Source organism: Sinocyclocheilus anshuiensis, unplaced genomic scaffold, assembly GCF_001515605.1.
Source record: "Sinocyclocheilus anshuiensis isolate Anshui unplaced genomic scaffold, SAMN03320099.WGS_v1.1 scaffold205, whole genome shotgun sequence".
Taxonomy (NCBI): Eukaryota; Metazoa; Chordata; class Actinopteri; order Cypriniformes; family Cyprinidae; genus Sinocyclocheilus; species Sinocyclocheilus anshuiensis.
This window is the reverse complement of record NW_015536497.1, coordinates 1,159,729-1,173,988: the sequence shown is the minus strand read 5'-3', so window position 1 is coordinate 1,173,988 and position 14,260 is coordinate 1,159,729. Positions and strand designations below refer to the sequence as shown.

At 39.3% G+C, this 14,260-nt stretch overlaps 1 long non-coding RNA gene across 1 annotated transcript; it reads left to right on the top strand.

Moving 5' to 3' along the window:
* Positions 1-4,465: 4,465 nt before the first annotated feature.
* On the top strand, positions 4,466-12,838 carry LOC107688571 (uncharacterized). The gene is made up of 3 exons (XR_001634246.1): positions 4,466-4,551; positions 7,775-7,778; positions 12,828-12,838. It is a non-coding gene; the product is annotated as an uncharacterized LOC107688571 (long non-coding RNA).
* Positions 12,839-14,260: the final 1,422 nt, after the last annotated feature.

The window sequence follows — 14,260 nt, the reverse complement described above, 5'->3', positions numbered from 1 at the left end:
AAAACTGAAACTTTATAAATACTACCTATCAAATCAAATGACAGTAGTTTATCAGTAATCCTAAAAAATAACACTGCCAAACACACGTTAAAAAACAATAACTTACTAATACATAGTAAGAAATGGTTATAAAAACTGAAACAGAAGCGAAAACAAGTAATAGGAAAGAGGAGAAATAAAAAGCGATACTTATCCTTTGCCGGTGTCCCTGCCCAGTGGAGTCGCACAGTAGAGTCGATGGTCTTTACACTCTTCTGTCTTCACAAGAGGAGGCCTTCACGCGACAGCTGCTGCGGTAAACTAAGCTTTTTTATACCCATGAGCTGCTTTTAACTTCTAAAATATATATGAAATATATATAATATATGAAATATATTTCAAACATTGTATAATGTATTATCTATAATGTATGTGAATTTATCCAGTTTTAAGTTAATATATTTTTACTGGAAAACAAGACAAAAATACTAATAATACAAATATTTCCAGTATTGTCATGGCACAGCATACCCTTCAGGGTAAGTTGATAGCAGACCCATATTTCTCCCTGCCTAGAGAACAGCTTTGGCACAAAGTGGCACATCTTACCCTGCCTTCCACACACAATGTGCACGCTATCTTCAAAATATGCTAATATACCATAGGATAGTGCTGCATCTGTAGCTTGACAGTCCTGTTTGATGTAGACATCAAGAAATGATTAACGCCACTCTCTCACACTAATCGCACATCCAGGGTTCAGCCATTTAAGCCACGGCGTTCAAGAGAGTCGCTCCATGGAAATGGGTGTTCCGATGAATTCAGAATCCTTTCACAGTCGTTGGTCCTGTCTCACATGCTAATCCCACAGTGGCCCAGATAGAATATTTGAACCCCTGCTGAATGTTCCTCTCTCAAGGTGAGGTCTCTTGGTCAAAGCCGCCAGGCACTGACACACCGTAATCCCCTGTGAAGGCCTTGGAGTGTTTGGGTTATCTCTGCCAAGGCAGCACAAGCATAGATTCCCTACACAGGTTGCCTTTTGAGCGCAGACACAATTCCGGAAGCCAGCTTGATTTTTTTATTTTCCAGCGGGCACCTCAATGTATCGGATGTGACAGAGATTTAAAAGGATCAAGCAGCCTTTAAAATTCATCACAGTTACAGTTTGGTGCTGATAGGTGCGAGCAAGTTGTGAAGTAGTAAACTTTCCGCTCTAAATATAGCTCGCGGTGTATAATCCCTTTCTATCGTGGACGTGGATTGCATCCCATTATGCAGGATCTTGACTGTTATAAAATCTCTGGAGATTATAGGAAGAACAAAAGAAACTGAAAACGAAATAGCGCCTATGTAGTTCAAACAGGCGGTGAAATATCGCACACAAGATACAATGTTGGAAGACTATGGTTGGTTGTTGACTTTGACAGTTTTCTTTCCCATGCTGAGGTATTTCTGTTTGAAACAGGAAGTTGGGGTGGGATATTTTAAAAGAATGGTCCTTTAATAGAGAAATACATTTAATCGTTTGGCTGTGAACCATGATTAGCTACTTGTTAGAGTGAGGGATATTCTCGTTCTAGAGAGAATTTGATTGGATAAATCATTAGACACGCACACGAGTGTAAGATGAGTCATCAGTATTTTGGGCTGTTCCCATATAGCAAAATATCAAAATGTATTTCAGGGGCAAGAAAATGCAATTCCAAAAAATGCTATTGCCATATGTATATATTTGCCTCTTTTTTGCCTTTTTTTCTGACTTTTTTTTATATATATATTTTGAAATATGTTTAGCGTGCGTTTGTTGCTGCCATAAAGCGCTGTTTTTGCAGAGTTTCATACCCACTCACCAAGCTTACTCTCAGCCATTCGCCTTATTATAAGTCAGTGAACCATCATAATGACATTGCAAGGTAAAGAATATTGCTTTAAATTTTACTGGGACTGGGAAGTCTATGTCCTTTGTCAGTAATTGCAACATTTGGAGTACAAGTTCAATAAATATTAGAAGTATCAACCACATTAACAATGAAAGGTGCTAGGTTATGTCCATGATCTGCCATAAAATCACTGGCTGGGCGACACTGGTTCCCATAAAAGTCTCATAAAATGTTACAAGAATTTTACAAGCAACTCAATTAGAGTTGAAAAAAGCAACTACTGAACCAATGGCCACCTAAGCTGAAATACAACAGAGCTACAAAGAGTATTATCAGCCTATAGCATTCATTTATCATAAGTCTCAAGTATTCAGAGAGAGAATGTTTTGAAGTGTGCACAAAGACAAATGACATATGCAACCCTTTTTCCCATTGCAATATCATGCACTGATTAAATCGTTTGTTCAATAAGACATGGATTTAGAAACTAACAGGCTCATTTGTTTTTATTTTAGGTTGATTTGAGCAGTATGTGGTCAGTTGTATGCGGGCAACAAGATTTGGTTTCTTGCTAGAAAAGTCATGAACGAAATTCTCAATGATTGCTTTGCTGTTTGCTGCTCATGCTGATCTAAAACCACATTTATTTTTCTATTCAGCCCGGAGGCATGCACAACAAAATACAAGCTGCCTCTACAGTGTAGCCATATCTATTTATCAAATCACTAAGGCTAAAAAGAATAGGGAATGTTTTTATCTCTAGTATAACTGGGAAAAAAATGGTTAAGAGGCTGCTTGCTGTGAGATTATCCTGCTCTTGGTTCTGAGATGTTATGCATGTATATATGACTTCTTTCTTCTTTCTCATCTGACACAATTAAGTTAAATTAATTTTAAATATATGAATGATTTATTTTAAGTTTTGACAATGCAATTTTTATATGTTGATTTCAGCATTACGGTGAATTTACATGAGAATTGCAGCAACGTGAAGATACTGTTTGAACAAGAGAAAAAATAGGAGACAGTATGACACTACCATGTTGTGCAGAAAATGACTCTGAGAGTGTAGGTACTGTGCTTACACTGCGGGGAATCACAGCTGAAGATGAGGATTTATTATTGCCTGTTCTTCCTGTAACAGTGAGGACATGCGGACAGAATGTGTTGTCAGCGCTGCTCTGACGATTTTATCAGTAAAGTGGTTTAGAAATTTAAAAGGTACATGATATTTCTCACTAGCAGTAATCAAGGGTGCCATGACAGTGGGGGTGGGGGTAGGTTAGGACGATTCCAAGGGCCCGACGAGGGAGAGGAGGCCATATGAACAATATCTTGACTTGTGGTATAAGTGGAATAATTGACTCCGGTCCATTGTCCGTACCACCACCTGCATTGTTTTCTAAAAATTCCACAGCCCATCATCAATTATTCCTTACATATTCCATGTCTTCTAAAGCCATATGGTAGTTTTGTGTGAGGAAGAGACTCTGTAAGTGGCTAGAGTGACTAAAGCCAGACTGAAGCAGTAGAGTCTGGTCTCTAACAAAGCTTGGCGCCCAAGGCAAGATCACACTCAACAGCAGAGGTTAAAATATTTAATACTTTGTCAGAACCTTTTCAGATGCCTTTTCATTGATAGCCCTTGGAGCACATTTTGTACTTTAGCTTGTTTTACTTTGTCAGGAGAAAATGCATCCAGCCTCAGAGCCATGTTACATAATAATACAAGAGCAACTTTATCTCTCTCTCACTCTCTCTGCCTTTCTCTTTCTGTGAGGGCAGTTCAGTGCTAAATCAGCTAATTGTGAGAGTTATTTCAGTATGACGAGAGTGTAGGGAAAACAATGTATAGATGACATCTGTTTCAAATGCTCAACAGAAGAACAAGAGGAGCAGAGATGAGAATATTGGCTAAGTAGGCATGATTTCATTTTAAGGTGCCCCTATTATGCCATTTTTAAGGTTTCTAATATTGTTTTGGGAGTCCCCTACAATAGGTTTACATGCATGCAAGGTCAAAAAACGCTTACGTTTTCTCAAAATATGCATTTAAGATCACCTCATTTTACGATTCTCAAACGATTCGTTCGAAGCAGTTCTAAAATTCAGTCTCTCTAAACCCCTCCTTTCCGTGAGCCTACTCTTCTGTGATTGGTCAGATGGCCCAGTCTGTTGTGATTGGTCTACCGCGTACAGTGTGTGTCGGAAAAGATACGACCATTGCCATTGTTCAGTATTTTGAACGGCTGATAGAAAATGTAAACATCTATTATTTATCATACTTACAGGTCGTGATTCAGTGGAGTCAGCTAAACTGGGCACTGATCCATCTTTCAAGAGCAAGCATTTTGTGAATCCCCTGTTGAACTCCTCAAGATTAGAGAAGCAGTCGTCAGTAAAATGACAGGAACACAACAAAAGATTGGGGTTGTACTGCTGTGGTACAGTGGAAAAAATTTATTTTAACCACTGATTCTTTGCAGCCTAATCTTTCAGCAGTGAAAAGAAAAAAAAAATTCACATCTTTCGCAGCATAGGACACAGCGTCTTCTCCACATGATGTTAACCACAAGAACAAGCTACAGTGTTTGAGGGTCAAGTTGTTTGCGGCCGGCCAACATAGAACATAGGTGGGCATTATGCAAATGTGTTACTCAGTGACGTGTAGCCATCACAGAAGTGGGATGTACTGATGACTCGTTTAGGCTGTTCAGAGTCAATTCTTTCTTTTGGGAGACAATAACTTTATTTATCATGTACTTTACAGCTTTGCAGATTGTTTACATTCACATACAGCTACATTACACACTGCATTAAAGGCAATATACGAAATGGCATAATAAGGGCCTTTCGCACCGCTTTAGTTCCAGAACTAAATGTACAGTACTAAAGTACTGGGACGATTTTGCGCGAACTATTTCCCAGTACTATTTAAAGGGTTGCATTCGCACCGACAGTGTGTACTAGGAATAGGAGCTAATTTGGTTCTCGAAAAAGGCAGTCCGGTACTAAAATCGCTCCCAGTTCCGGCGGTGCGAAAACGCCAAAAAGTAGGTAGTTCCACAATTAGTTCTGGTACTATGAAAAGGTTCCTGCGGTGCGAAAGGCCCTATAGAGGCACTTTAAACTGACTCAGGGGGCATTTAAATGACACCGTTTTCAATAAAAAAAAATGTTTTATGTGTTTGGCCATTCATTTACACGGCAACAGCGCTTTGGGGGCCTAAAAATGCAAAATTTTGAAAGCGGGTTTAAAGTGCAAGTTTTTGAAAACGATACCATTATCATATCTGTGTAAACTTCAAAAACACAAATTTGTAAAAATGGTGACGTCATGCGCATGTAATACACATGCGCATGACGTCACCATTTTCACAAATTCAGTGTATAGGCATGCATGAGTTTCTTTACAAAGTCACATCACCAACAACACTCTTAAAAATAATGCTTCACGATGCCATAGAAGAACCTTTTTGTCTAAATGGTTCCATAAAGAACCTTTAACATCTGAAGAACCTTTCTGTTTGACAAAAGGTTCTTTGGATTACAAAAAGGTAAGAAAGAGATGGTTCTTTAAAGAACCTTTGACTGAATGGTTCTTTGTGGAACCAAAAATGGTTCTTCTATGGCATCGCTTGAAGAACCTTTTGAAGCACCTTTATTTTTAAGAGTGTACTGGCCTGATATGCATAATGCAGCAGATTAGTCGTTTTTGTGGATCCATGTGAAAGAGGACTGTTTTGACAATGTTGTTGTCCACATGAAAAACGCAAAGGAAAAACTTTTTGGTTTTTAGTACATTGTTGTCATGTAAACATACCCTTATACTGATTGTGTATCTCTCCATACCCAATCAGTTTGAATTATTGTCTTGTCTTCAAAGGGATACTTCCCCTGAAAAAAAAAAGTCTGTCTTCATTTATTCACCCTCATGTTGTTCTAAACCTAATCCAGACAAGTGCTCTAACAAAGTTTAAAAATCCTCACAAATGTCTGATATTTTTTCTGTTTATAAACGTAATTAATGTATAGGCCCTATTGTGGATGTTCAGTTGACCTCAATTTTGCCATGTTTTGTCTGGGCCTTTGAACTGTATATTATGTGTTTTTGTCTAAAGCAGTTTAATTAATCAATGTTTTGATCTGTTTAAGAAAAAAGGCAAAAGACACAAGTGAAGGCTCAAAGGATAATTTCATCAGTTATGATTTCCATCTTTTTTCCTCTTAAATGCTGAGATCAATACTGTTTTTCACTCAGGCATGCCTGAGGTTATGTGCAGCCGAGCATGATGAGATAATTACTTCAAAGCTCAGTGGGTCTTCAGAGGTATGTTGATTAGGCTGGAGGCTTTCTGATTGCTTTTGTTTGCATCTGACTCTAAGTGCCCTATTATGATTTATCATATCAAATATAATGCTTTTTCTTTATGAGAATATATAATACTCTAACTTTCTATTCATCAAATAATCGTATAAAAAATATTCAATTTTTAACACTGATAAAATAATAAATGTTTCTTGAGCAGCAAATCAGGATATTAGAATGATTTCTGAAGGATCATGTGCAGAGATGTAAAGAATACCTTTTAAAAGCATACTTAAGTAAAAGTATAGATACCTTACTGTGAAAATTACTCTATTACAAGTTGCAAGTCCCCAATCCTAATACCACTTGAGTAAAGTCATAATCAGTTTCTGATTTTAATAGAAATTATGTATTTTATTCATAGTGAATTTAGGCTCAAAGTCCACGCTAGTCCTCAACACTCGAGACATGCCAGTGAAAAACAAGAAACCCTTGATTTGTGAGGAGGGCAATCACATGTCTGTTTTCTAAAATAGAAATAAACCGGAATGCCTCAATATTGCAATAAATCAAGGTTGACCCAAAAGCCTCTTAGACGTCTACACTCAAGTCTCAGTTAAGCTTAAAGGGTTAGTTCACCCAAAAATGAAAATTAGGCTGCGTTTTACTCACCCCCGAGGCATCCTAGGTGTATATGACTTTCTTCTTTCAGACGAATCCAGTCGGAGTTATATTAAAAATTGTCTTTGATCTTTCAAGCTGTTTAATGCCACTCAGCGGGGTGTTGCATTGCTTCAGTCCAAAATAACTTAAATAAAAATTGCCCATCCATAAAAAAAAGTGTCTCACACGGCTCCGGGGGGTGAACAAAGGTCTTCTGTAGCGAATCAATGCGTTTTTGTAAGAAAAATATCCATATTCAAAACGTAATAATCACTTTAATGTAGCTTGCGCCAACAGTTGTACACAGAAGCAGTTCCGGGAGCATGACGTATGAGGTCAGCATTGCGCATGCGCCGGTGAGTCTCATGAAAACCAACATTTGTTTACAGGATCAAAGGAAGCAAAGTTTCCTTACTTTAGCAAAGGAAAACCAGTCTCCTCTTGGCTTATATAGAAATCCTCTGACATTCTGGGATTCAAGTGATTTTTTTTTAATATGGATATTTCTCTTACAAAAACGCATTATTGTTGAAACGCAGCCTAATTTTCATTTTTGGGTGAACTAACCCTTTAAGTGGTCAAAAACAGGATAAGTAAACCAATATCATTCTAAAAAAGTTATTTTTAATGGATAATGTAGTAATATTAAAATTAAATTATAGTAGAATTAAATAAGTCTGCTTGCACTGGACGTGCTGGTTTCAGCCTCATCTCATCTCATATATGAAACATCTGTGATTCAGCAACTTAAGCACTCACATTCACGTTAAGTAGCCCTCTTGACGAGTTGCATAAGGACAAAACTCAGAAGATCTAGTACCTTCAATGCTCTATGGCGATATTACTTCTTTTGTAGCAGACTTAAACTGCTGCAGAAGAAGTTAGATGCCGTGCAAAATGTAAAAGGTAATTGCATTACTCATTATAAAGTAGGCTAAAGTCGAGTAAAGAGTAGATATACTTATTCAAAAATGTAATCAAGTAGAGAGTAAAAGTTGCTAATATATTTGATGCTCAGTCTAAGTTCAAAGTTGCCAAAAATATACTTAAGTACAGTAACTAATTACATTTGCTGAAATACTTTACACCACTGATCATGTGACACTGAAGACTGGAGAAATGGCTGCTGAAAATTCAGCTTTGCATCACAGGAATAAATTACATTAAATTAAATATATATAAATAGAGTAATAATGTTTCACTAGCCATCTTTTTCCAGAACGCAGAAGTCTCGCCCGACAGAAACGATGCTTTACATTTCCGGTCTCTGGTGTTTAGTCAAATTAATGTATTTTATGAGCTGATAATATAACATTAAACCTATGAAAAAGGTTTTAAAAAGCATATGGTGCCATAGTTTCATCCCTTTACAGTGTCACAATGGCCGTCTTTTTGCAGTAACTCACCTGTCATAGTTTAATGAGTGGGTAGATGACATGAAGCGGCTGAAGGTTAGCTGCATTGAAAACACATGAGCGCACATTTCCTATGTACAGCTCCTGATCAGGGTGAAGTTCAGGGGAATTATTTTAACACATTATTTTATTATTTCACACCAGGGCTGCCAACTTTTGAGTTGAACTTGGAGTGAGAATTCCCACAGTGGGGGGTGGGTTGGGTATGTGCTGCAAAACACTTAACTTTTTACCACAACAAGAATAGCAATGTACAGTGAAAGAATTGCAAGATTTACTAGTCATTACTTTTATAAATAATTGCACACGCATTTAAAAATATTTTGACACGAAAATTAAAATATTTTTATATTAATCTATAAGCAATTTACATTGCTTAATGAACATCTATTTTGACAAATTATGTGAGGGATGAGGGATTTTCATGTCACTCCTGAAACTGGATATTTGGCCGTTAGCAGCACAGAAAACAAAACTTTTATTCAAATTCTGAATGGATTATATTTAGCCTAGAAAGTGTGCAAATAATTGTTATTACAGTTATAACAGTTAATTGGCACCACTGACTTCCATAGTAGGAAAAAAAATACTATGGTAGTAACTGTTTGGATACCAACATTTTTCAAAATATCTTCTTTTGTGTTCAACAGAAGGAAGAAATTCATAAAGGTTTGGAACAAGTGGAGGGTGAGTAAATGATGACAGAAATGTAATTCTGGAAGTGAACTACTTCTTTAATCCTTCGTTAATTTAGTATGATTAATCACACTAAATAAAATTGACAATTTTAATTATAATTATTGCTTAATTTAATGAATAATTCATTAATTTGATATAATTACTCATACTAAATCAATATGGCATTTTAAAATATAAAGATTCAAACTAACATAGTGATGTACTTCACTGCATATGTGTCAGACTCTGTTCCATGTTTTGTCTGTGTCTTGCTCCCCAGGTGTTCCTTTCCCATGTTTAATTTGTCCCAGGTGTTCCCCATGATGGTTCATGGATCCCAGGTGTGTCTCGTCATCCCCTCCTCCTGTGTGTATTTAAAGTGTTCCCAGTCCCTAGTTCTCGGTCCGCTGTTGTACGTCTACCTGTGAACGTCTTCGTGTAAACGTCTTCCTGAGTTCGTCTCCCTTGGTTCCTGTAAATAAAGTCTTGTCAACATATTCTCCATCATCTCCTCGTCCCTCGTGTGTGTGCAACGTGACAATATGATTCTTTAGATCCACTCAGAGCCATTAAAATCCCTTGAGGACCCAGCCATAGAAAGGCCCTTGATGCTGATAATACAGCACATTATAGCTCCGGGAGTCACTCTCTGTAAATTTCATATGATAATTTTTCTTTTAAGAGGATAAATTATACTTTTTCTGTGCAATCAGTCTGATCTATTTGTTGTGTAAATGCATTTGCTCTCAAACATTCCAGATTCCACATGCTAATGTTTCACATTGCTTCATATTTGATAGTCACCATTAACACCATCACAGCAATTGAGTGGCGTTGAATTAGCTGCCGAATTGCTCCGATAATATGGACTCGATGGGGACATTTACTGAGGATATGCTTGAGTAGCTCCTCATATCAGCTGGCCCGAGATGGTTTCATTTGACATTTAGATGTCAGATTTTGCTCATAAATTGGAGCTGAAATAGCACAGATATTGACTAACACTATTTGAGTTGTTGAAATCCCAACTTTGATAAGATCATGTGATGGGCTTCCATGAACTCTCTGTGTGAATTGAGCTCTCGGAAGGCCATTACAACGATGTATAGCATCCGTCGCTGCTGAATGGGAGTTAGATAAAGGTTTTCATGATTTCTAAGAAAGGTTGGCCATCTCAAGGCCATCTGTTAGTGCTGATAGCGACTCTGAAAATGACCATCAGCTCAATAGCGTCAAGCGCATTACGTATGTATTGGTACGGCGCGATAGCCGCAGTGTTGGGGCATTTCGAGATGAATCTGCAGTGTTTGTTCCCAGCGGCTTTCTGTATAGTGTCTCCAGACGCCCTGCGGGCACGCATTAGCTGCTACTCTTGTGGCGGGACGCTCTCGTGCGCTGCCTGATGTTACGTCCTCCTGTTGTGCGTTATCAGGATCAAGGCTTAGCACTGCAGGGAGGGTTAGCCTGAAATCGCATCGAAATGTTGATTGCATAGCTAATGTGTTTTATCTACTCTTTTAAGCGTTTCTATAAAATGTGTTTTCGCCCCGTTCATATTCCCTCTGGTTTATTAGGCCTTTTGATGGTTGGTAAACTTCTTTTATGGCATGTTGAATGTTGTCATCCACTGCAGATGGCTACGAATGGGGTTGTGTTTGATTAATGATGGTTTCTCAGTGCGGTAATGACTGATAATGATAAACCATATATTGATGTGTTGACCTTGTAACTGTGGAAGTATGCTAATTGTTATTGCATGTTTATCTACACTGCGCATCCGGTCTGGCATCTGCTCTTATAAAGTTACTTACCATAGTCAGTTTTATCATGAAACTAAAAGTGCATACAGTGACTTAAGTCACTTAAAATAGTGTTGATTTCACTGACTAGATCAACAAAATATCAAACCAACTGGCATCTGCAAACAAATGAAGCTAGAGCTTTTCTCAGAACTAGCTTGATCACTTTTGTGACCCGTTTTTGCAATTATTTTAAGCCAACTTGTGGCAAATTTATTTTAGTGGATGTATGAAGTTCTCCTCACATTTACACAGGTGTGTTGGCAGAGTAAATGTCCAGTTACTTCATTTTAAAAAGTGTATCTATTGTTTTATTTTGAAAAATATGCTTGTCCTGCATTTCTGTAAAATAAATGCCACTTGGTTTGAGAAAACTTGTAAAAAAAAAAAAAGCATACTTTTAAAAAGAATAATTATTACTGAAATAACATTCTGTAAAAGAATATAATTGGTGTATTGATTGATTAATGATGGTTTCTCAGTGTGGTAATGACTGAAAATGATGAACCATTTATTGATAACCCATATATTGATGTGTTGACCAATGGTTAGAGAGTCAAACGTGTAACCCAAAGGTCGCGGGTTAGAGTCTCGGTACCAGCAGCGATTGTAGGTGGGGGGAGTGAATGACCAGCGCTCTCTTTCACCCTCAATACCACGACTGAGGTGAGACCCTTGAGCAAGACACCAAACCCCCAACTGCTCCCCAAAGCGCCGCAGCAAAAATGGTGTGCTCTGGGTGTGTGTTCACGGTGTGTGTGTGTTGTAATGCAGAGTTGAAATGTTGTTGCCCAGAGAGAAAAACTAATGTGTAGAGCTCAAGGAAATTATGCACGTGAGGCGAGAGCTGGCGTATTTTCCCCGGGTTTAATAAAACGACTTAAACATCGTCACACTCGTCCACATACATGGGGGTGGAGTGAGAGAAGGGATACAAATAAACATTCAACTTAGGTCACAAACAAAAAAAAGGAAAAGTGTACAAGGTCGGTAGAGCAGTTATCTGTTCTCCTGCTCACCTTTTTCATTCTCTTCCAGACGCGCACACTCTATGCACATGCGCAGTTCTCATTCTACCTCGAATTACCGTAAATGCTCTAAGTGACCGTTACTGTGTGTGTGTGTGTGTGTGTGTGTGTGTGTGTGTGTTCACTACTCACTGCTGTGTGTGTGCACTTGGATGGGTTATATGCAGAACACAAATTCCGAGTATGGGACACCATACTTGGTCACATCAATTTTTAAGTGTGAACTGAATGTTATGGTTTCACTTAATTGCATGTTAATTGCAATTAAATGAAAATGTACTATAGTTCAAATTTATATCAGCGTTTTTTAACAATTTAATCTTTATATGTAATTTCAGAATTTCAGGAAATATGGTTAAAGTGTACACTCTTCAGAAAATTTGTTCTAAACAGTAGCAGAAAAAGGGTTATTCGGCTTTTAACAATAGCAGAACCCTTCTTGGTACTAAATAGAATCCTTTTTATAGGGTTCAATAAACAACTATGCTTTGAAAGTGCTATAGGACCTTAATTCTGTTATAAATATCTTTTTAAAGACTGTTTATGTACTCCATGTCTCAATTTTCCTCATTCCGCGCTCCTCCTAGCACAGATCGTGACAGAAGAACCGACCAAAAACAGTAACCTCCATGTGTCTACCCTCCGTTTTTGTTTCCGTGTTTTTTCCCTCAGTGTTTTGTTTCCATTGTGTTCTATGGATCCCCTCCTTCGCCCGTAATTCCACCTCCTCCTGCTGGAGCATGGGGAGCGCTCGCTCGAGGACCATACCCGACTGTTTTTGGCCCTCGCCGAACTTACCAGCTACCCGGACGACGCGGTCTGCGCGTTCTATGACGCTAGCCAGAACACCGCGTGTAGAGCGCCATCGTCCGAAGATGGTCCTCGTGCGGAATTCGCCGCCTTTGTGGAGTGGACTCTGGCGATAAATGGATCTCCGTCCCCCGCCTGTTCCCAGGAGAATCTCGCGCATGCCCAAGCCCAAGCCCACCGCTGACGGAGAGCCGGAGCCCTCCGCGACCGACGAGCCATCGCCGCACGGAGCGACAGAGCTGAGGATCGCCGCGGAGCCAGAGCTACTGACGACGTCAGTCAAGGTGTGTGAGCCGGCAACAATGCCCGCCACAAGGGAGAGAGCTGCGGACGGTGTGAGTGCGGTGAGGAGCTCCGCCCCCTGCACCGTGGCTGAGGGTGAGCTGAGTATGGCGCGGCGTATGTGCAAAAACGAAGAAGAGAGGGCTCCAGCCCCCGAATCCAGTTCAGAGCGCCCTCCAGTGCCTGCTCCTAGAAAACGCCCTCGAGTGTCCGCTCCTCCAGAGCGCAATCCTGTTCCTGGGTTCAGCCTAGAGGGGGCTCCTGATCCAGAGTTTAGCTACGAATGCCCGGAGGCTCACGAATGCCCGCCCTACCACCCACCCACTCCTGCCTCCTCCTCCGCTGTCGTCTGGCAGCCCCTCTGTCAGGCTCCTTCATCCCCTCGGCTCCTCCTCAGTCCTCGGTTGCTCCGGCTCCACTGCGGCCTCCTGGATCCACATCTTCGCGTCGGTCGCCAGCGCCATCTGCTCTGCCTAGGACTTTCGGATCCTCTCCGTTGCCCTGGCTCATCGGCTCTCCGTCTCTGCGAAAACTGTACGCAAAATATGTGCCAAAACTAAAAATGAAATGAAATTATTTCATTTGAATTTTCATTTTCACTTTGAAAATGCATCGTCCCTGTCAAACTGAAAAATAAAATGCAGTTGGGGATTTGATATTTCATTTTCACTGCAATCTCGAGGTGAGACTGCTTATATTAAAATTAAAAGGCAAACATGAAAAAGAAAATGCAAATACAGTTTTTACAAAGGTTTTTATTAATGCTTTTTTATTTATTAACAATAGTGACACAATTCAAATTAAAATGTAAAGTTTAGTTTTTGTTTTATTGTCTCTTTTATTTCACAGTGTCTGAGGGTATAAGTATGAAGGCCCGTTTCCACCACAGTAAGTCATAATTTTGAGAAACATTCTCATATTAATGACTAAATAGCTCATAATAATTTTTGCTCACCCTCATGTCAAGCTAAACCTGTATGACTTTCAGTTTTCTGAGAAAAAAAAAAAACTCTTCACTTCTGTAGATTCAACTTAATTGATGTTTTATTAACAAGGTTCGGGAGGAGTGATTCAGATAATCACTCAATTCAGCAGAGTTGGAGCTCGTCTAGATAATATCTAGCAAGATATGTGTATGTGTATATATATATATATATATATATAGCCAACTCACCTCTGTCCCACGACAGTTTTCCGGCATCCCTCTTCCACCCCAACTCCTCACTCTTAACTTTTCTCATCCCAGACTAGGGATGGGGGTCCTCTGGGTTCGGGCTATATTCCAGGCTCGGAGCCCTCCCGCAGGACAGCACGCTAAATATGCTTACTATTTTCTCAATCCGATTATATGTAAGTGCGAACTCGTGAAACAGTGTTTTCACAGTAGGCTAAGCTTGCAAACCATCAGATGCAG